The 24,929-nt window shown below is 38.1% G+C and overlaps 1 protein-coding gene across 5 annotated transcripts in view; it reads right to left on the bottom strand.

Annotated features, from left to right (window-relative positions):
* FGL1 (fibrinogen like 1) overlaps positions 1-24,929 on the bottom strand; it is a 57,106-nt gene that overhangs the window by 23,289 nt on the left and 8,888 nt on the right. Inside the window, exon 1 of one of the 5 annotated variants that reach the window (XM_059909283.1) lies at positions 9,501-9,550. The exons of 3 other annotated variants lie outside the window; for them this stretch is intronic. The gene's annotated coding sequence lies outside the window, so the exon portion shown is untranslated. Of the gene's footprint in view, positions 1-9,466; positions 9,551-24,929 lie in introns of those variants that run through there. One more of the 5 variants, XM_059909285.1, reaches the window with a different exon arrangement.

The following is a 24,929-nucleotide window of genomic DNA, read 5'->3' as shown; positions in this document are numbered from 1 at the left end:
TGAATTATTTATTTGTCAGCCTATTTTTATTCTTATAAAATCTATGACCACTAAGTCCTTTTCATGTATCTTTTTCTCAATTTTTACATAATTTAAAAAGTGGTTCCTAAACTTTGCTGTCCGTTGGGATCACTTGGGGAGCTTTAAAAATATTTCCACGTCCAGAAATTGAATCAAATGTCTAAAGGTGGCAGTCAGGGCTTAGAATTTTTAAAAGACTCCCAGCTGATTCCAATGTACAGCAAAATGTGAAAAGCAAGGATTTAGGGACTTAATAGACAATTTTTTTTTCAGTCTATACTAACAAAATACGTAGTTCTCAGTCCTTCTGGGGCCAAAAAAAAAAAAAAAAAGTTACAGAATGAGAGGGGCACTACTTAAATTCAGGGACAAGTAGCATGCATGGGTGTCTTGGGAAGCACTGAAAGATATAATGTGAATTTCTTAAATATGTGAAATTTGTGCATTTGTGCTCTCAAGACAAAATTACTTCCTCCACTGTGATCTCATACTATGTTTACAGACCAATATAGCATTCCTTCACTCAGTAAACACTGTTTGCTATGCTCCAGGCACTGTGCCAGGTGATGGAATTATCGTTTGATTTGTTTTTACATGTCTCTCTCCAACTGCTTCCTTTTGTCCACGCTATTTTGTTTAGAATAAGATTTTTGAAGGCAAAGGCCACACCTTGCTACAACTGTTGTATCCCTAGCATCTAACTTATTATGGCAACCCTAATAAAAGTTTAGTTATTGCCTCTGAAGAAAAATTTCCCCGAGAGGGAATATCTTTCTCAGAGGGAAAAATATGAGTTCCTTGCCATAAAGCTAGTCTGTTTGCAGTGACATACTTCCTCTCCTATGCTTATCCTTGTCAAGGGGAAAACGATGGGCTGAGTATATTTTTGAAAATAAGTGTTAAGAAGGAGTTAGGGACTTTGGGTTGGATTGAACACATACATTTTTTTCTTTCTCACAAAACCCCACTAGAAAGGAGTAAAGAAAAATGGAAAAGACATGAATTGACAAGGTGGAAGAGAAAGGGAGAGGTGAAAACACCTGGCACGCAATGTCAACCAGATGACAAAAAGCACATGGGGGAATTGGCAGAGCTGCTAAAACTGAAGAGCAAGCAGCAGCAGCAGGGAGTACCACCAGAAGCAAGCTAGGTTGCACTGCAGTATCCCAGATGGTGCTGGGTTGGAGGTGACCACTAACTTGGAAGGCAGGGTGGAGGTGATGGGCTGATAGCTTCTCACCTAAACCCTGAACAGCCAGGTGAATAATGTTTTTCCCACCCCATCAGAAAATGAAAGGCTTCTTCTTTTTTTTTTTTAATATTTTTTTAAAATTAATTAATTAATTTATTTTTGGCTGCATTGGGTCTTCGTTGCTGCACGTGGGCTTTCTCTAGTTGCGGGGAGTGGGGGCTACTCTTTGTTGAGGTGCACAGGCTTCTCACTGCAGTGGCTTCTCTTGTTGAGGAGCACGGGCTCTAGGTGTGTGGGCTTCAGTAATTGTGGAGCATGGGCTCAGTAGTTGTGGCTCGCGGGCTCTAGAGCGCAGGCTCAGTAGTTGTGGTGCACAGGCTTACTTGCTCTGTGGCATGTGGAATCTTCCCGGACCAGGGCTCGAACCCATGCCCCCTGCATTGGCAGGTGGATTCTTAACCACTGTGGCACCAGGGAAGCCCTGAAAGGCTTATTTCTATTAAGGTCGAACCAAAGAGACTCCAGGTAGCATGACCACAGGTACAATGGAGGTCAAAAGAGAGACACTGTTCTATAAGTTTGAGCCCTCCCCAGGTTACTTCCAGCCTGGCAGCCAGATAGCCACGCAGCCAGCTCTAAACTCCTCCCATTACTTTCCAGGCCAGAGATTGTGGGATTCCTCTCTGGAGGAATGAATAGCCTCACAGAAAAGATCTTCAGAAGTTGACATTGGGAGATTCCCCAGCAAAAGAGCTATGTTCTTACCTGATCATTCTCCAAAGAAGTCCACCAGTTGGCAAGCTTCTTTTATGCACACAGGGAAGGTATAGGCACAATATTTTGCTTATTTCTTTTCTATCTGAAGGGAGGCTTATTTTAAATTACATTCTGTGTCCATATTTACTTAACAGTCTAAAGAGAAACACTTAAAGACCAAACTTTCTATATGACAACACTGGGCAGAAATCCATATGATAGCAATTAATTTACCATGAAGTATATAATTTACTTGTTATCATTTAACCTTTTTATCCAACATTGTAGCATATATCCAGAGAAAACCATAATTCAAAAAGACACATGCACCCCAATGTTCACTGCAGCACTATTTATAATAGCCAGGTCATGGAAGCAACCTAAATGCCCATTGACAGACAAATGGATAAAGAAGATGTGGTACGTATATATAATGGAATATTACTCAGCCATAAAAAGGAAAGAAATTGGGTCATTTGTAGAGACGTGGATGGACCCAGAGACTGTCATACAGAGTGAAGTAAGTCAGAAAGAGAAAAACAAATATCGTATATTAACGCATGTATGTGGAATCTGGAAAAATGGTACACATGAACTGGTTTGCAGGGCAGAAATAAAGACACAGATGTAGAGAACAAACGTATGGACAAAAAGGGCGGGAAAGTGGGGCGGGGGGGCAGGGGTGGTGGTGATGGTGGGATGAATTGGGAGATTGGGATTGACATATATACACTAATATGTATACGATAGATAATAAAAAAATAAAATTAAAAATATCCAACATTGTAAACAAAATAACCAAAATACACAGAAGGAAGTGAAGTGCTGAGTAGATTACACAGCTAAATGGACAAAGAAATTAGATAAAACACAAGAAGACATACAATTGTTCATTACAGAAAAGTTCCAAAGAGCATTTATAGACCCATTTTTTTTTCAGTAAGTCATCCTTTTATACATGCATATGATAAAGTTTGTAGCAACAGTTTAGGAAAACGGATATTTTACTCTATTATCCTAGTAGCTAGTTTTCTTTAAATTCAAGCATGTATTGTGTACCTGCTTTATGCCAGGTGCTATGTATACTAGATGCTTATACATATAGCTTATTTTAAATATATTTAATTATATTAAAAATATTAGCTTATATTAACATGTAGAGAAAATTAAGTTAATTATGGCATTTAAAATGTTTTCCAGTGTAAAATAGAGACCCCCACCCCCACTCTGTGGGCTTTTAGAGGGGATAGAAGTGACGTGACAAGAAAAATGCAAGCAAACAGAAGTATAAACAAATTGAGAAGGAAGATGAATAGGCTTGCTATCAGTATCTTCTAATTGATAAAATAATCTTGGAATTCTATTAAAAACTCATCTAGGTAGCTTTTTTTTGTATGAAAGATAAAGTCAGAGCCCATTTGCAATGCAGTAGTCTCCTAAACTTTGCATTTGCTGATGCTGAGGTCATACCTACAAAATTAGCAAAATTTCAGGTTGAAATGAAAACCCTAATCCAAGACATCTGATGTTATAATCAAACACATTTTCATCCTGATCCTGGGGGTAGTTTCACGTTTCTTTTGTCTGGGAGTTCTTGGAAAGATCTGCCATTATCATCGGTCCATCTGTCAAGACTCTATTTGTAAAGAAAGAGCTTGCAGAAGAATAAATTCTCACTACAATTATGACAATTTAGGTATATATGGAATGAAGACATTTCCACCTTTCCTGTTAGGCATAGCAGTCAAACACTGCTATAGTAAGACTTATTTTCTTTAGATTTAGCTATACCAGTTGTCTAATCTTGTTCATTTAGACATAATTATATGCAATTAAGGCCTAATAAAACACAACAAATCTCTGAAAAATGTGCCTCCTTTCCTCCATCAGAATGAAAGATAGAAAAAAAATGAGGAAAAACAAAAGAGAAAGAATCCAATTACTTTCAATGTCTGTATTCCATAAATCCCATTACAAAATATATATATATGTTGTCAAAGTATCTACTGTTGTCTGCACTAAATGTCAATGATTTTGAGTAGTATTTCACTGTAAACTTATCACTGATCTTTTTCCTAAGAAGAGCTGAGATGGTGACTAGTGCTCTCTAAAGATCATAAAGAACAAAAAGCTATTTGTCTTGTTTATGAATTATATGCAGTACTTTTCTACTTGAATCATAAATATCTTCAGTGTTTTCTGCTACATTGACCAGCTTCTGAATTATCTATCCTTTTTCAAAATAGAAAATGCAAGTACCCTTTGACTTTAATACTATCGCTAATTCTCTCAGTTAACATGTTTTTCAATACTATGTAAAATTGTGATTTAAAAAGGCTAATTTTAAAAAGAAAAATGAACAAACCTCCATACTGTGAAAACGCAGATATAACAGAAAGCAGGGACTTGAACAGATAGTTGTACACCAATGTTTACAGCAGCATTATTCGCAATAGCCACAAGGTAGAAACAACCCAAATGTGTATCGACAGATGACCAGATGAACAGAAGGACATATATACGCACAATGAAATATTAACTTGAAACTAACACAATATTGTAAATCAACTACACTTCAAAAAAACAGAAAAAAAACCCAACAACAAAAAAAGTGTTAGCTTCCAGAGACGGGGGATGGAGTAGAAGGAATGAGCCCAGGGACAGCCGATTTTCATCATAAGCCTCTCTGTATTATTTGACGTTCTTTAACTATGTACACTTTGATACACATTTTTAAACATCAAATTTTAAAACTCCATGATTTAATTTACATATGTAGAGGATTTTCAGACATGAAAATCCCTGACATGATTTTAAGTGTTTTTAACTGTCATTATCTAAAATTATTTTAAAATAACAACATTGGGGCTTCCCTGGTGGTGCAGTGGTTAAGAATCCGCCTGCCAATGCAGGGGACACGGGTTCGAGCCCTGGTCTGGGAAGATCCCACATGCCGCGGAGCAACTAAGCCCGTGCGCCACAACTACTGAGCCTGTGCTCTAGAGCCCGTGAGCCACAACTACTGAGCCCACGTGCCACAACTACTGAAGCCCACGCGCCCAGAGCCTGTGCTCCGCAACAAGAGAAGCCACCGCAATGAGAAGCCTGCACACCGCAACAAAGAGTAGCCCCCGCTCGCCACAACTAGAGAAAGCCTGTGCGCAGCAACGAAGACCCAACGCAGCCAAAAATAAAAAAAAAAAATTAAATAAATATATTAAAAAAAAACAACAACATATTACCACAAACTGGGTGGCTTAAAATAACAGAAGTTTATTGTCTCACATTGTGGAGGATAGAAATGTGAAGTCAAGTCAGCATGCCTATGCACCCTTCAAGAAGCTCTAAGGAAGAATCAATCCTTCCCTGCCTCTTCTAGCTTCTGGTGGTTGCCAGCAATCTTTGGCGTTCCTTGGCCTGTGTCAACATAACTCTACTCTCTGCCTCCGTCTTCACATGGCTGTCTTCCCTTTGTATGTCTCTGTGTCCAAATTTCTCTCTTAATACAAGGACCCCAGTCATTGGATTAAGGTTCCAATATGACGTATTGTAATTTGATTACATCTCCAAAGACCCTATTTCCAACGGGATTTAGAATTGAACATATCACTTTAGAAGACACAATTTAACCCAGTACAGGTACTCAACAAAATATTTGTTGAATGGATGAGAAGAAAAATTGTGAACCTAAGTTACAATTTTAGAACTTCCCAGTATCTGTTACTGCAATTTTATAGTTGTTTACTAGAGACCGAATTCAGTTGGTCTGCTGAATTTATTAGATGTCCCTGTCAGGTTCCCTACATCATCTCCCCACTCCCAGTAACAACTAGAAACACTTAACAAACTATGCCTTTCATAAAGTTTTTATTGATTTGCAAATATGACATTGCAGTGTGTGATAGCTTAAAAAGAGTTACTTTTAAAAGAGATATTTGGATTTATAAAATCCCCAAAGGAAAAAAAAAATTAACTGAAAACTTAATACCTAAAATATTTAAAATTTGGCTCTTAATGGGCTAAAGCTATTATCATACCTATCTCATAATAAATTATTAGTTTGACTCATTTTTCAGTTGGTAATAAATATATTTCTTGAGCAAAATTACAACAGGTATGCTCCTATTTAAAAGAAAATCTCATTTGTATCCTTAAGGTCATTTATTATTTAATTTTAAAATTTACCATGAAGTTCAAGTAGCAAAAAGTAAAACAAAACAAAACAAAAAAACCCTCCACATAACAGAGGTTTCTTAACATGTAATCAACTACACAGTCATAAACATATAAAGTTTTTTAATGTTACAGAAAATAAGAAGCAAGATAATTGTTTTATTATAAGCAAGCAAAAGAAAATAAAGACAGAAAATAGATGTTTTTTTAAAACACATAAAAGAGATTTTTGAAGTAGAAAGTATTATCCCATGAGGTTAGAACACACAATCAAAATATAATTAAAGGAAGTGAGATCATCCAGTTGAACACTGCCAACATTTGAGGAAGCAAGGCTCAGAGAGGGCATATCATCTGCCTAAAGAAATAAAATAGACCCTCCTAGAGTAACAAAAATAAAAACAAAATTAAACAAATGGGACCTAATTAAACTTAAAAGCTTTTGCTTTTAAGCAAAGGAAACCGTAAACAAGACGAAAAGACAACCCTCAGAATGGGAGAAAATATTTGCAAACGAAGCAACTGACACTTATTTGTGGAATCTAAAAAAAATGATAAAATGAACTTATTTACAAAACAGAAACAGACCCACAGACATAGAAAACAAACTTATGGTTACCAAAGGGGAGAGGGGTGGGGACAAATTAGGAGCTTAGGATTAACATATACACACTATTATATATAAAATAGATAAACAAAAAGGACCTACTGTATAGGTAGGTCCTTGTTTTATATATATCTCTCTATATATAACTGAATCACTTTGCTATACACTAGCAACTAACACAACATTGCAAATTATACTTCAATAAAAAATTATGTTCTTATATCTATATCTGAATCTGGCTCTTGCATGAGCAAAAGTGTGTATTAAAAGTGCTCTGGGAGAGCTTCCCTGGTGGAACAGTGGTTAAGAATCCTCCTGTCGGGCTTCCCTGGTGGCGCAGTGGTTGAGAACCTGCCTGCCGATGCAGGGGACGTGGGTTCGAGCCCTGGTCTGGGAGGATCCCACATGCCACGGAGCAACTAGGCCCGTGAGCCACAGCTACTGAGCCTGTGCGTCTGGAGCCTGTGCTCCGCAACAAGAGAGGCCGCAATAGTGAGAGGCCCGTGCACCGCGATGAAGAGTGGCCCCGCTTGCCACAACTGGAGAAAGCCCTCGCACAGAAATGAAGACCCAACACAGCCAAGAATGAATAAATAAATAAATAATAATTTAACAAAAAAAAAAAAAAAAAAAAAAAGAATCCTCCTGTCAATGCAGGGGACACGGGTTCAAGCCCTGGTCTGGGAAGATCCCACATGCCACGGAGCAACTAAGCCCGTGTGCCACAACTACTGAGCCCACGTGCCACAACTATTGAAGCTCGCATGCCTAGAGCCCGTGTGCCGCAACAAGAAAAGCCATCCAATGAGAAGTCCGTGCATCACAATGAAGAGTAGCCTCTGCTCCCCGCAGCTAGAGAAAGCCCGCACAGCAATGAAGACCCAAGGCAGCCAAAAAACAAAAAAACAAAAAAAGTGCTCTGGGAGATGCTGGGAAATTATATTATATACAGATTGCAATGCATTATGTTTGGTAGAAGATAAAGGGGCAGGAACTTGCCTGGTGGTGCAATGGTTAAGAATCCGCCTGCCAATGCAGGGAACACGGGTTTGAGCCCTGGTCCCAGAAGATCCCACATGCCATGGAGCAACTAAGCCCGTGTGCCACAACTACTGAGCCTGGGCTCTAGAGCCCGCGAGCCACAACTGCTGAGCCCACGTGCCACAACTACTGAAGGCCGTGTGCCTAGAGCCCATGCTCTGCAACGAGAGAAGCCACCGCAATGAGAAGCCCGTACACCACAACGAAGAATAGCCTCCATTCACCACAACTAGAGAAAAGCCTGCGCGCAGCAACGAAGACCCAATGCAGCCAAAAATAAATAAATAGATAAATAAATATATTAAAAAAGAAAGAAAGAAAATAAAGGGACAGTGAAAAGCTTTGGCAGGTTTCTCTTGCCATTGAATTTCCAATTCATTGCCATTAAAATAATCAAATCTGATCTTTCCCAGAGAAAGGAGGCAGCCTCTAGTCTGGCAGATCCTTAAACAATAAGGCATTTCAAAATGTTATTATATATATTTAAAAGTCATTATATTAACTTGATCATCTTTAGAATAATTCCTGAGAATATCTTAAATCTTTTAAAATTCCCCAGTGCCTCCATTAGTAATTCCAGCCATCTTCTATAATATTGAAGAAATGTTTAGGTATAAGAAACTTGCTTTGAAATTCTGATCTCCATCATTCATCATAGTAAACCATCATTATTCTGCAAACCTGGATTGTGGTGAAGTTATATCAGATTACTTCACTCCTCACTATACAACTAGTTGTATTTATTTTACAATGTTTTTGCTTTGGGCTATCTCAAAATTTTAATTATTATAAAATTAAAATAGTTTTCAAATGGCTATTCTTTGATGTACTGTATCATTTGATATAAATTGTTCTAAGTGTAAGTCCATTTATTTCCCAATAAAATCTTTGAGTTTAATTGATTATAGTAAATTAAATATAAACACAAAAATTTTAAGTTTGGGACTAAAAAGTTCTACAGCTGACATGTAACTTTTAAAAACACAATTACCAAACACAAGTACATTACTAGCATGTAATGGTAATTCAAAAATGGTATGTTTTAAGTGAGCTATTATGAAAGGATACAGATAAAAGAAATTAAAAGGAAGAAAAAGTTACTGAAGGAAGCATATTTAATAAGTTAGCATTCACAAATGGTAATGTGTAAGACATATTAATGTGTCTCATATTAATGGAAGACAGTTAAAATTACCCATAAACACAGACTTAGAGACTCCTTTTGGGTTATTTTCTTCTAATTTTTTCCCTTTTTCTGGTAATGGAATACAACAGTATCTTTGTTACTTATCTCAAGAATTTACACTCAATGAAAGCTTTAAAAAGCCAAGTAAGTTTGATTCCCAAAAGAAAGAAATAAAGAAGAACATTTCTGAAGTTTTTACTTCTGAAGAGGAAATTATAACATCATCCATTTTATTTTCCATTTTGTATATTAAAACTGCAAATCTTTTTATTTACATCAAATTCTCATCCAATTCATTCAAAATGTACCAGGAATGGAAAGGAGATGTAATTCTAAATCTCTTTTCCAAGTGGCAGAAGCGGCCGTCTCTCTAATCAACCTAACCTTTCTCAAGAGCCAACAGTTGTTTCTCGAGTTATGCTTAATATCATACCTAGGAAATCAACTAGCATTACCACAATTATGTCAAAAGTGCAGAGAGGTTAAATACCTTGCCTAAAGTCACAAAGGAGTCAGAGACACACCTTAGGCGAGGTCCAGCCACTCTGTCTCCCAGGCTCCTCTAACTGTATTCAGACTTTGTAATTGCTTCCCTGTTATTTGATTAGAAATAGGGACAGTGTTGATTCTGGCTTTAGTCCAGAAACAAATAGATGAGGAAATCAGTTTAACTGGAAGGAAAACTAAAAGAGGGAATTCAAGGACAAATCCCAGTACTCTAATATTTTTCTTTTTTTCTCCTATTTGAATGAATTTTTACTAAAAATCCAATAATATATCTTTATAAAAACATATCTCTGATTTTTTAACCTCTTACTATTGTGCTCATCCAGAGAATTTTTGTATTTTGATTAACTTCAGTAATGTTCACTTGAAGATTAAGTAAAACCAAAGTTTGGTTGAAGCTTTACTTTCTGGTACTAACGATAATAAAATTTTACCTATAAAGATACGGATTAAAATTTCATTTCAACTACAATATGGAGAGAAGTCAAATTTTTCTTAGTTATAAAAATGTGGCAAGTTAATAATTGTCAAGATGAAACAGTCAGTTTCTTTGATCTTTAAGAAAAGCAAAAATATTCTCTGAGGTGCAAAATTGTGAAATTTATCTGTAAGCATCAATTATCCTCTGATCGAGCTGTTCCTTTTGTTTTAAACTGTAGAGGATTTTCTAATGTGTAAGACGTTAGCTCCATTAATCATATTGCACAATAGTTTCAGACTGGAAACCCAGGTTCATCGTTTCTTTTTTCATTCTGATGTAACTCACGCTGTTGTTTGCTGTTTGTTCTGTGATCCCTATTTATTAACTCAGATTCCAGTAAAAAGTTGTTTTTCTCTCTGTTCTTTGTTGTTTTCTGGACTAAAGTATTGCTGGTGTTTGGACTTCCCATTAAGCATTTTCTCATCATTCACTCAGAAATTTTCAAGTTTATTAAGGAAAACATAATCCTGATGATTTACTGGAAAGAAAAAGTCAACTAGGTTGGAGTGATTTACACACATGGGATAAGTGGAAATTACACATTTACAATAACGAATTCAAGCTGCTGCTGTTAAATTTCAAAAGCAAAGGTATGGGATTATTTGGCTGATTTGATAATTACCTCTGGTAAAATGCAGTATTTTGAAATACAGACCTATTTTTTTCCTCCTTGTATCCTTTTTGCCTCCTTCCCATTCAAGCATTTAGTAAACCCTGAGCTCACGTCCTCAGAGGAGGGACCTATAACTCTATGTCCCAGTAACAGCAGCTATCACACGTGGCACCCTTATGTACCAGACGTGGTAAATATACTAACTCATTCGGCGCCAACAGCCCCATCAGTGGGTACTGTTACTATCCCCATTTCACAAATGAGGAAACCAAGGCACAGAGGTTTAAGTAACTTGCCCAAGGTCAAGTTACAATTAGCAAGAGGTGGAGCTAGGATTCAAAGGCAGTCTGGCTCAGAATCTGTGCTCTTTACCGTTAAAGATGATCAATGCTATCTGTCAAGGATTCGAGCAGCACCATGGCCTCAGGAGAAACCTGGGAAAAGCTAATCAGACCATAAGGACAGAATCTAGGGTCAATGTTCTGTGAAGGTGTGCCAGAACCTGAACTTCTTGGGAGGAATGTTAGTACTGCAGTCCATGGATGCACTGTCAGAGCATCAGGAAAGGTCAGATTTGTGACCTTGTACAATTGTACCAAAGCTATGAAATGAGAATGAGACCTCAGCTCACTGGCTGACAGAAGCATGAGAAAACGAGACAAGACGAGCAGGTGGGATCCAGTGTTTGAGGAGATGGACCAGAAACAGAATGGTTGGGATGCATACTGTAAGGCATGCCTGCTTTTTTTCTTTCTTTCTTTCTTTCTTTTTTAAAAATTGAAGTATAGTTGCTGTACAGTATTATATATTATAGGTGTACAATATAGTGATTCACAATTTTTAAAGGTTATACACCAGTTACAATTATAAAATATGTGCCATAGTCCCCATGTTGTACAGTATATCCTTATAGCTTATTTTATACCTAATAGTTTGTACCTCTTACTCCCCTACCCAATATTGCCCCACCCTCTTCCCTCTCCTCACGGGTAACCACTAGTTTGTTCTCTACATCTGTGAGTCTGCTTCTTTTTTGTTATATCACTAGTTTGTTGTATTTTTTAGATTCTACGTATAAGTGATATCAGACAGTATTTGTCTTTCTCTGTCTGATTTATTACACTTAGCATACAGGGCTCAGCTTCTCAAAGGGGCTTCACTGAGCAGCACAGTGAGCTCATTAGGCTTACATCTTAACTTAGCTTGTCTAGAAGTTGGATTTTACACATTTACCCTAAGTGATTATTTTCTGGAGAATGGACTCATACTTAACAGTTTCTCAGGGATATATAAAACAGAAAAGTGAACTTATTAATTTAGGAAAAGAGAATTGCTTGGTAAGATAACCCGTTTAGGAATTTGCATAGAGGACTTCCTCATGGTGGACAAAATTGCCCCAGAGCAAATCAAGCAAAAGGAATTTTGATGAACAAAGAACATGAATAAAGAGCATTGGACTTAGAGGCTTTTTTTTTTTTTTTCAAAGTAAAGTAATTAGATAAACTTTTCTTCTCTGACCCGAGAATATTTCCATTGGATAACAGGTACAGTTGCACCAAGATCAGGTCACTCTGGCTCCCAGACAAGATTAGATGAGCATCGACAAATTTTTTCCTTCTCCTTTTGGAAGACCATATTCAGAGAAGCTTCTCAACTAATACATCAGTTATAACACAGTTGTCATCCAAACCCTCTGGACTCTGTATTGTGTCTGCCCCTTACCTGATACCTGACCCAGTCCCAGGAGGAAGGTTGAATTCCAGGTCTCCCCAACTCCAGTCCGCTCCTGCCTGCAGCAGTGAACATGTCTGTTCTCAGCCCCATCATGAACTAGACAACTGATCGTATATCCTTTAGTGTATTCTACCAGCAAACATTTCTGATGGTTATATTTTCCAACCTTGACTCCCAGTGAAGGGGGAGACACCTTTTATGGGACTTATAAAATCCTGTGCTCTGAATACAGTGATCACATTTTAAACTTAAAAATGTGACTTTTATCAAAATATTTAGGATGGAACATATTTTAAATATCAAGGAAAGAGGTTAACAAGACTAGTCTTCATTTCAGGCAACTAACAGAGCTTCCTCAGGTGGAGGTTATGAAACTCCTAAATATATAAACTTCCTAAAATGTTGGTTTAGATATCATCTCATATGGAGTCCTGAAAGGATATAAAACATTCTCATGTAGCACAAGTCTGAGAAATTACTATGGAAAAGCATTTTAAAATTAGTAAGACTAAACCAATTTCACTGGTGAGTCACCCTACCCATTCCTATTGTCTATGTAACCAGTAAAAGTTTAAATTAATAGATGCTCAATAAACGGGTCCTGAATTAATTAATCCATGTCATGTCAATATGAATGGTATGGTCAAGGGAATAAAAGCGTTTTACTGAAGACTGAGAGAACTGCATTAATTTCCAAGCTCTGTCACGGCTCATCCTATGCTCCTGAGCAAGTCATTGCTCCTCTCTGAACCTGTCTTCTCATCTGTGAAAAAAGCTATTGGATCTAATGGTCCCTACGATCCACTCCCACTTTTAAATTCTTCCTTTTTGCTTATTTATTATTATCTACAAGAAACCTTCCTAGAACGTATTATGAAAGAGGATTAAGTTTTATATCAAAGTTAGGAAAGTTCATGGATAACTAGGCAATGCTGGTAAGTATGTGTAACGGATGAGTAAACTAGGTTGGAACTGAGACTTGGGTAGAGAGTCCTGTGGAATTAGGGATCCCCTTCATAGCTCCCCTGGGGCTCAAAACAGATAATCACAAAGCTGCTGTAATTATCCAGTTGGAAAACCTATATTATTACCTAAAAAATCTAGTTGCTTTGCTCTGTTCCTGGCCAACTCCTAGAGTTCTGGGACCATGGTGGTCTTGAAATGCTGCTGTTACTACCAGGCAGATTTCAAAATGTTAAGTGGTGGTTGTAGGAAAAGGCCACTTTCTTCTTCCTTAACCTAATCTAGACTTGGACACAAGCCCCTTCCCTGAAACCCCAACAAAAGCATTTGATAGGCTGTGATGTTTGCAAAACTTCTGAAACATTGGGGGTAATGGAAAGAAATTACAATGCAGAGAAGGAAAATGTAAACAGGAATATTAGCTATGACTATTCTCTTCTCCACAGAGGTCTCCCATGGGCCATCTCTCCCCTTATTAATGGACCCAGACTACTGACAGGTTGAAGGAATTACATAACCTCCCACGCAGAGAATGTCCTTGGTCATATCCTACCCTTAACTCCTCTCTTGCTTTAGAAGAAGGGAAAAAATGTCTATATCCCCAGCCAATAAAGTACTAACCACTACTGATTCTTTACGTACAATTAAGACAACAATTTATAGATCATGCAGAAAAATTTTGCTTTTTTTCCCACAAACTTTCCATTTCAGAATATAATCTGTGTTATATTTTGCATAATAAAAGCTCATTAAAGTATCACCCACGGAGAAAAAGAAAAGTTTTCTCCAAAGATAAATAATGGTTCTGCTCCTAGCTAAACAAAAAAATTGTCACCAAAATCTTCTTGTTAAATATGGTGGATTGACCACATATTTTAATATGTGCTTCCTCCTCAAATCCCTTTAAAATGACAGCAAAGAAATAAAAAGGCATAAACCTACAATGTCAAAGCAAACAGGAATGATATGTGAAGAGATAAGAGAGTACAACAACTTATTGGAAGAGATTTTAGAGGAACCACAAAATTCAAGAGTGACTGTCAAGGCTGAAAATAAGGAGATTGGTAAAATAATATAAAAAGTGTAGTTGGACCCTATAGCCTCTTCCCCAGCCCATGTAACTCCTACCCTCTTTATTCATACACTACCTACCACTTGCCCATTTTTTATTCCTAAAAGAATTTGGTCTGGAACTTATTTTCATTTGGGGATAGTAGGAATGTTGAAAGGTAGGAGCCATAACAGAGAAGTTAAAATAAAGCATGTATAGAAAAAGTACAACCAGGCACCTCTTTCAAACAAGATTGCTCAGGCAGGCTTGTGTTTCCTGGCAGGAGACAGGGTTCTTCTCGGGAGAAATGGAATGGCCCCACAGGAAAAAAAATTAAGGATACTAAAATATAATGCTCCCTCCACAGACATGCCAGCTCACCACTTAACCATATATTGAATCTCTCCAGTCCACAAACTCTACCCATGAACATTAAGCTAGCTTTCCATTAGCTTTGTTGGTGCCTCACATAGAGATAACCAAGGATCACCAGACATTTGAAGAATGTCTCCAATATGAAAAACAGAGATAAAAACAAGGGAAGAAAAAAATAAAAATGGAACCCAGGGAATACAGAATACTGGGGGCCAGGCAGTGTTCTAGATGCTGGGGAAATTGTAATGAACAAAACAGACAAAAGTCTCTGCCCTCATAGAGCTTACATTCTAGCAGAAAGGGGGAAGTAAACATTAAACGAAATAAATAAATAGATTTGTTAGAAAGTGATGTCTGCCATATACTGTGAAGAAAAATAAGTCAGTGGAGAGGCTTAGTGAGTGGCTAGGGTAAAGAGAGGCAAATTTAGATAGAGTGGGCCAGGGAAGGCTTTACTGAGATGACATTTGATCAAAGACTTGAAGGAGATAAGAAAGTAAATCATGGGGATATCTGGGGACAGAGGGAGGAAGGAAGCAGTCCAGGCAGAGAGACTAGGTAGTGCAAAGGCTATGAGGCCGAAGTGTGTCCGAATGTCTGAGGAATAGCTAGGAAGCAAGCAGTCAATGTGTTCAGAGAGATAACAGAGATTAGATTATAGACAGACTACTAGTCTGTTGAAAGGAATTTGACTTTTACTTTGAGTGATGGGCAAGCCACTGAGGTATTTTTGAACCAAGAAATAATATGATGTGACCTACATTTAAAAGAAAAGACATATTTGGGGGACACAAGAGTGGAGGTAGAGAGACCAGTAAGAGACTAGAGGAATACTCCAGGCAAGAAATGATGGCAGGTCAGAACAGGATGCTAATAGTGGAGGTGAAGAGGAATGGATATAATTTGAAAGTAGACGAATGATTTCCTGACAGTTTGAATGTGAGTTGTGAGAGAAAAAAAGTAGTCAAAGATGACTTCAAAGTTTCTGGTCTTAGCTACCTGAAAGATGGACATGTCAATAAGCTGAGGTGGGGAAGAATGAAAGAATGACAATTTGGAGCAAGGAGGAGAGATCAAGAACTCTATTTTGGAAACGGTAAGTTTGAGATGACTGTTGAACATGCAAGGAAAATGTCAAGAAGGCACTTGGATTACAGAGTCTACAGTTAGGGGAAAATATATATTTTAAAGTCAGTACCACAAAGAATGGTATTGAAAGTTATAAGATGAATGAGGACAGCAAGGATGTAGTACAGATTCAGAAGGGAAGAGGTAAAAATACCGAGCCCTGGGGTAATCCAATGTTAAGAAGCTGGGGAGATGAGGCACAAAGAGCAAAGAATAGCAGAAAGGAGTTGTCAGTGGGGTAGGAGGAAAACCAGGAATGAGCGACGTCCTAGGAACCAGGTGAGAAGATGCTTCAAGGAGAAGGGGGTCATTCATGTGTCTAGCAGATAAAGTAGCAGGAGGACTGAGAACTGATCCTTGGATGAAGAAACATGAAGGTCCTTGGAGACTGTGACAAGGTCAGTTTCAGTGGAATGGTGGGGTGAAAGCCTGGTCAGAGTGAGTTTAAGAGAGAATGGGAGGGGATAAATTGGACATAGCTAAAAAGAAGTACAACTGCTGTAATGGGAAGTAAAGAAAAGGTTTTGTTTTATTTTTTAAGGTGGGAGATGTCTGCAGAAGAAAACTCCTTCCAAACTATATTTAGTATTATCAGAAAAGTAAGAAACAATACTGGAATGCTGTTATTTTTATTTAAAAAGGAACAATTAGCACAAAGCAGAAAAAGCTCAAAGAAATTAAATGAAATAGTCAAAATTAAACAAACTTCACTGAGTGGATTAGAATATATATTCAAGGAAACCTCCCAGAAAGTAGAATAAAAATACAAGGGTAGTAAAATAGGACAGAAAAGATAAGAAAATTAGAGGTATAAGTTTAGGAAGTCAAGCATGTACCTAACAGAACCTTCAAAGAGGAGATAGAACAAATGGAGAGTGAATTATCAAAGAAACAATAGAAAAATAATTCCCAGAACTGAAGGAGTTGAAGTTGAGTTTATTTAGTGTCCAGCACAACGACTTTTAAAAACAAGACAAAAAACACCCACCCCTTGGGCAAATCATGATAAAAATGTGAATAACAGTGTTAGTGAAAAGTTGCAAAAAGCTTTCAGAAGTGAAATCACATAAAAAGTACTGAGACTCAGAATGGCATCATGCTTCTCCACAGAAAGAATGCCTTAAAAATTCTGAGGGAATTTATATTTTCCAAATCAGGACTCTACACTGCCAAGCTAGCAATCAAGTGTGAAGTGTGAATAAAGCCATTTCAGACGTGCAAGAACTAAAAAAACAAAAACGAAAACAGCAAACAAACAAAAAACTGCCTTAACATAGCCTTTCTGAGAAAGAGTCTGACAATATGATCTAGAAAAATAAGGGCGAATGAAGATCGATACATCAGAAGACAAGGAAAAGGAACCAAGAAAAAGGGTTCATTTCCCAGAAATCCCTTTCCCTTGCCAGAGTTGGGATTCTTGTGGGAGATTTGAAGGGCAGAAATGAAGCGGCAGGCTTTGTAGCTCTCACATGCTGTTGCCTATCTGTTGGCTCATCTCACTGGCATAAGATCTCTGCCAGGCCTGCAGCTGCCCCGCCTCCCTGGATCTTCCTTCAGCACATGACAAAGGGTTCAGCTTCCACAGGACAGCCGCAACACCCAGGTCAGAGGCAACAAGAACTGACACAGCTTGCAGTCCGTCCTCATGGGCTCCAGCTCCTGCTTCCCGTACAGCCATCTACCCTTTTCACTCACCTACCCTCCATCCTTCGAACTCCTCCGGCATCTTATGTTAAGAAAAGGGCCTTTGAGAGACCCACAGTAGCCTAAGGTCATTCCTTATATATCCTAGAGGCTCTGCTTCTCTGATTGAACTCTGTTATATACAGGATCCCAAACAGGAAAACTGAATGCCAGAGAAGGAATTTTTCAAATGCACTGTTGTTTCCTGGAGGACTCACTGGCCCTCTTGGCCGGCTACATGAAGCACGTAAAGAGTAATCTTAATAGACATTGGACAGATCTCCCAAAATGTATAGCTTCAGGTCCCACAAAACCTGTATCCTCCCCTGCTTACCAGTTAAGATAAAATGAAATGCTTATTTACTACTCTTCTTTTCAGAGGTTTCTTGCCTATCTGAAATTTTTTCCCTCTGGTATCTAACCAACTCTAAATTAGTTGCCTAACAGGGCAAAGTGCAAAAGATGTTTTCTTATTCAATTTATTTTCCCTGTAAAGAATAAAAAGAGCTCTGGGCAAGGAATGTTTGTTTTTCTTTCGACATGTATGCAAGGACTTCAGAATTGCATATATTTTATGCTTCTGAAGAATAACATCTTTCTTATTAAAGAAGAATCTCCCCATAAGATCACGTCATTAAAAAAAAAACAATTGCAACCAAATAAATATTAAATTCTAATAGAAAACAGATTTTTTACACTAAATACATGAAGAAGAAATTCAGCTATATTGTGTAAAAATATGTGGAGAAAAAAGAAAACAAGAGCTCATGTTAAGTAAAACCACATTTTAAAATATGCCTTTAGACCCAAGGAAGATGGGCGGTAACACAAGCGTCTGCTTTCACTCTACTCCCCAGTATGACTTCTCTGCTTTCTTTGATAAATTTGCTATACATCTTTTTCATTCAGGTACCTAAATCCAATTTCTACGTGTGCTTTTTTCCTCCAGTTTTTAGATTCTTAAAATATTATCTCCTCTTAAAACATCATCCAACTAATTGGAAAACACATGATGATTCATACTTTTATGACCACAACTAAAAGTAGAATTCCCAGAGTTGTTAGCTATCCTGACAGAATTTCTGGACACTAGCAGAAAATTTAAAAACATGTTATTGACAGAAGTGTATTTGTACATTTGAATTTAAAATTTGTCCTTGGGACTTCCCTGGTGGCGCAGTGGTTAATAATCTGTCTGCCAATGCAGGGGACATGGGTTCGATCCCTGGCCGGGAAGATCCCACATGCCGCGGAGCAACTAAGCCCGTGTGCCACAACTACTGAGCCTGCGCTCTAGAGCCCGTGAGCCACAACTACTGAGCCCACGTGCTGCAACTACTGAAGTCCACACGCCTAGAACCTGTGCTCCGCAACAAGAGAAGCCACAGCAATAAGAACCCCACACACCGCAACGAAGTGTAGCCCCTGCTGGCTGCAACTAGAGAAAGCCTGCACACAGCAACAAAGACCCAGTGCAGCCAAAAATCAATCAATCAATAAAATTTAAAAAATAAAATCTGTCCTTATTTTTCATTCAGCTTTTAATATTTTTTATTTCTTAGAAAAAAATAAGACATCCTAAATATAATGCTCTAAGATAGTTCATTTAATTTTTTTGGTCGCACAGCTTGCGGGATCTTAGTTCCCAGACCGGGGATCGAACCCGTGCCACCTGCAGTCGAAGCAAGTCCTAACCACTGGACCCCCAGGAAATTCTGAGATATAGTTTCTTACTTTCACTTGAAAATAACTACATAATGCTGAGAAAAAAAGTTTTATTGTGCACAATTACACACACATTCTGATTCATTGTTTGGTTAGCCCGCATAAGTTTCATTACAATGAATTTATTTTTCTGCATGTGCATTTGAGACCAGAAGCTGGAGTATTAAACTTTTAAAATTTACATTTAAAAATTTTACATTTGCACGTGGATGACTTTACCAATAACTAGGACTACCTCAAAAACAAAGGATAGATGTCCACACATGTGCATGACCAAGAGTACACACCAAAGTGATTCTCTAAGATTGAAGTGTTTTCCCATTTCCTCCTTAGAAATATTGAGGGAAAATTCTAGAACTTTTAGATTAGACTTTTTGTCCCTACCTCTAGCAATCAAAGATTATGAAATATTAAAACCTAATCTCAGAGTAATCCACTTTTTGTTTTTGCTTATAAGCTAAAGAAATAAATTTATACAGTCATCTTGAGCAAAAATAAATAAATAAAATAAACAATTGAATTTATTACAGGGATACTAAGGTAAGTAACAGAATCAATAACAGACTGCCACAAAAAACCTGAGGAAGGCAGAACATGCACTGCTCCAAAATGCTCAGCAAGAGGAGTTCTTGGATCTCTTCTGTAGTGTGCACCCTTAAAACAATTTAATTTCAGTGGAAGTTTAGCCCCTGTGTCTTTCCATACAAATTCCACATCCCTGGGAGAGAGAATCCAATTAGCCTAGTCACTTATATATCAGCGTACACCTAGACATATAGCACCCACACATCGGGGCTATGTGCCTGCTCTCTTGTCCACAGATGATAGATTCAGGGGTAGAGATTCTTACCAAACATGACTACTGGGGGAACTTCTGTAAATAAAGAAGGCTCCCAGTATGTGCCATTTTCCTATTAGCCAATCAGGAAATTTAAAGAATGAAGAAAGGGGGATCCATCCAGTTTACTAGAATATCTTCTGGTTAATAAAGATGCCTGGCAAGCCTAATATCTCATCTCCCGCGACGACTATTTTCACCAATGACTCAACCACATTACATGTGCTCTTTCGTTATTGCTGTCATATATATATATATATATATATATATATATATATATATATAAACATATATATATGGTTGATATGTGTGTATGTATATATATATATGTGTGTGTGTGTGTGTGTGTGTGTGTGTGTATTCCAGTCCTCTTTTCCTTTATTTGTCTATTCCAATATTCCAATAATCCCTCTGTACCCTCTATGAATGAAATAAGCCTTCCCTGGCCACCTGCCCTTCCCCTAAGCCCATCCACCTAGGCTAGATGTTTTCCTATGTGTTTACTCTCTTATATCACACATCACTATATTGTGTACTGGAGTTTCTCTCGTCATTAAAGAGAGATCAGGGACTTTTTTCTTGCTTCTATATCCATAGCACCTAGCATATACGTACCATACAATAGAGGCTCAAAAATATTTATTGTTCATGGAACAATAAAATTCCTTATCTGTGATAGCATATAATAAAAGATTCAAACTGGGTAACTTTTATCAAATTGGCATCTTACATGAAGTATTACTTACTATCAGGCCTAATACACAGAAGTCATGCAATAAATTCTAGTTTCCTATTGTCTTGAAACAAGATTAGGACTGTTGAATTTGATCTATAGAGAGTGAGGCAGCAATAATACTCATACAAATAATTAATGGTTTCATATATATTGCTAATTTAGACAGGGAAGGAAGAAAGTGATTTTTAATAATCTAGAATTATTTGTGAGATGGGGAAGAGGTGAATCTGGAGACGATACCTTGCTCCTAAAATCATTTTCTAACATTGCCAAACTCACTCACTCTTGTAGCAGAATGAGAACTTTACATCGCAATAAAGAAAAGTAACAGAAACTTCTGCTTTAATCTATAACGTAAGTGCTTGTAGCAGAACAAAATTGCTACCAAGAAAAACTTGAAAAGTTAGGTAAAATGAAAAAGACTGTCTGTATGAAAGCATCAGGGAGTTACTAAGGCAGCCAGGATTGGAGGGGCCAGATTGTAGAGAAGAAAGCTGCCCACAGTCATAATATGATAAATGTAAACTATTCTTGCTTTTTTTTGTTTTTAAAGCATAAACTATTGATCAAAGCAAAAAATACACACAGGTACACGCAGGAAAAATACACAAATCATTAGCATATAGTTCAATGAATTTTCTCAAACTACTTTTTCTGTAGTGTGGATATTCTGGTGATTGATTTTTTCTGTTTTTGTATACCTGAAAATATTTTTGCCTTAGTTTCTGCATATAGCATTCTGGTTACTCCACTGTTTTCTCACATGCATCATTTCCAGCAAGAAATCTGCTAGCATCCTTGTTCCTCTTTAGGTAACACTTTTTTTTCTCTTGCTGATTTTAAAGGAACTAAGTCTGTCCATTCAGATTATATTCTCCAGGAAGCTAAGTCTGTCCATTCAGATTATATTCTCCAGGAAGCTAACTCCGAGATAAAGTTTTGTTCTCGGGATGTTTATGAGGGAGTGGCCTGTGATCCACCCCTGTGGAAGGGAGCAGGTTTGGGCAAAGGGAGAACCTACGCAGAGTTTTGAGCTAATATGGCCCATGAGAGGTATCCTGCTTTGGCCAAAATGGCTGGACCTTACTCCCAGCTTGATGGGACATTACTTGTGGGCTGCCCAGGGAGGGGAGAGACCTTGGCCAGAGGTGGCTCTCTATAACTGAGGGAACTCCTAAAGGGGCTGATGGCACACCAAGCAACAGGGCAACAAATTCTCCCTTGAAGGGCGGATCTGGAGGTGGTGCATCACCATTTCCTTACATCTGTGGATACAATCACAGGCATTATTCATTCACTTGGTGGAGGAGAGCAGAGTCTAGATACCCAAGAGAGTGTCTATTGTTGTATCTTTTTGGTGACACAGAAAGACTGTTAGATGCCTTTAAAAAAAATTGTGATAAAATATACATAGCATAAGGTTGACCATTTAAACCATTTTAACTGTATATTTCAGTGGCATTAAGTACATTCACATTGTGGTGCAACCATCACCACCAACCATCTCCAGAATTTTTCATCTTCCCAAACTGAAACACTATACACATTAAACAATAACTCCTGTTATTTCCTTCCCCCAAACAATGGCAACCACACTCTAATCTCTGTCTCTATGAATTTGACTACACTACGTACCTCAAATAAAAACAATCATTCACTATATGTCCTTTTGTGTCTGGCTTATTTTACTTAGCACAATACCTTCAAGATTCATCCATGCTGTAGCATGTGTCAGAATTTCCTTCCTTTTTAAGAATGAATAATATTGCATTGTATGTATATAACGCATTTTGTTTATTCATCTGTTGATGGATATTTGGCTTGTTTCCACCCCTTGGCTATTGTGAATAATGCTATTATGAACATTGGTATACAACATGTCACATTCCTTTTAATCGCTCTCCATGACTACTAAAGGATAAAAGAAAACAAGAGGCCAAAATATGAGCTATGAATTTCAATTGGTGACATTCAGAGTCAGATTTTGAGTATTTGATCACGCAAACTACATGAGGATTAAAAGCAGGTGTGCAAAACAGGTTAAGTGTCTTTAAAAGGATTGTTCAGCTTTCAACAGTATAAAAGGCCACACACACAAAAAAAATCTGAACAATCTCATGTTCTCTCCGCCCCAGCCAAACTGGATATATGCCATTTCCCAAATACAAGTTGTGCTTTCTGTTTCTGTGCCTTTGCCCATGCTGTTCATTAAGTCTGCAGAAATCTTTTCTCAAAGGATCTGTGATAGCCAACTCTGACCTGTAGTTCAGAACAGAGAAAATGTCAATAATTATTTTCCTATTCTGAGACAATTTCATTTAGCATCTTTTTATTCCACTGCTAACACCTATTTACATTTATTCCCATTTTTTTCAGTTTGTCCTTTAAATATTATACATATTATAGCCAAAGAATATTATGCATTCTAGATCATAAGATCCTTATGGTTATTCACTTGTCAATGACCAGGTCTGTGTCATCCATAGTCAACAGGCAGCCCTCGACAACAGCCCTGTCTGGTTGACTGATGAGATCTGCAGTTGACGTGTTATTCTTTTGCCTCCCAGCGTCTGTTCCTCCTCTCTAATAGCATCTCTATTTCTGTCTGGGGCTTCTCCGTAACTTTTGGGGAAAATAATTCTGCACTTCCACCGCAGGAGCCAAAGGGCAGTGGGCTGAAGGAGTGAGATGCTTTCTCCAGCATCTGCACATTTAAGGAGAGACACAAGGAGGTCATGCAACCTACAAGAGCAGAGGCAGCAGCATGCTGGCCAGATGGTACAGGCTATGACACAGGTGCTCTGCCCCTTGCTTTCTGCTTCTTGGCTTTCCAGAGCTCCCTTAATTCCTGTTCATCCTGAAGCCTGATGGTCCCAGATGACTTTTGATTCTGTGAATCCCACATTCTCCAGTAAATTTCAATAAATTCACTTTTGCCCAAATTTGTGTCAGAAACCAACCAGGAACTCTGATACATTACTATCCTCTTGCCCCTACTCATCTCTCAAATTCCTGTCCTGCTCTGGCCTGTATCTACTTTTTTAAATGCATATATATACATATATATATATATATATATATATATATATATATATATATACATGTATATATGTATATATATAAATAATACATATATATGATGACATTTGTAGATGAAAATGTAGATGTAACTTTAGACACAGATGAATGATATCTATCTATCTACCTATCATCTCAAAAAATGAAGGATCAGATTCAGAAACAATGGAACTGAAGGACAATAACACAAGTTGGCAGTTAGCTTTTACTGCTTTTACACATCTCTCTTTAGAAGATCCTTATCCTAGGCTACTCATCAGAAGATACAGTACTACTGGCATGGACAAAGACAAAGAAGCAAAAAGCATAACTTGTATTTGGGCAATGCCATGTACCCAGTGTGCAAAAAGGTTAATAAGAGTGACAAAGTATGATTTGGCTGGAGAAACCCAAGACGTGGAATTAGAAAGCCTGGGATAATGTTCTAACTCAAAATCTATTTAAATTGGGGTCCCCCAAAGCAAAGCCTGAGACAAAGATTTGGATGCAAGTAGTTTACTTGGGGGGTGATTCCAGGAATCATAAGTGAGGGAGTAGTGAGATGGAACAGGGAGGAAAGCCAATAAAGGGTGCCTAGTGAGTGGGTTACAGCCCTAGGCAAATGGGGCACAAACCTCCTGGACCAGGACTTCCCTGGTGGTGCAGTGGTTAAGAATCCACCTGCCAATGCAGGGACATGGGTTCGAGTCCTGGTCTGGGAAGATCCCACATGCCACGGAGCAACTAAGCCCGTGTGCCACAACTACTGAGCCTGCGCCCCAGAGCCCACGAGCCACAATTGCTGAGCCCACGTGCCACAACTAATGAAGCCCACGCGCCTAGAGCCCATGCTCCGCAACAAGAGAGGCCACCGCAATGAGAAGCCCGCGCACCACAACGGAGAGTAGCCCCCCGTTCTCCGCAACTAGAGAAAGCCTGCGCACAGCAACAAAGACCCAATGCAGCCAAAAACAGATAAGTAAAATAAATACATTTATTTAAAAAAAAAACCTGCTGGACCCTCTGAGAGACCCACATCAGAATTTGCCGTCATGTGGCAAG

This window comes from Balaenoptera ricei, chromosome 21, assembly GCF_028023285.1.
Source record: "Balaenoptera ricei isolate mBalRic1 chromosome 21, mBalRic1.hap2, whole genome shotgun sequence".
NCBI classification, from domain to species: Eukaryota; Metazoa; Chordata; class Mammalia; order Artiodactyla; family Balaenopteridae; genus Balaenoptera; species Balaenoptera ricei.
The sequence above is the reverse complement of the archived record's forward strand: the minus strand, read 5'-3'. Positions and strand labels throughout refer to the sequence as shown.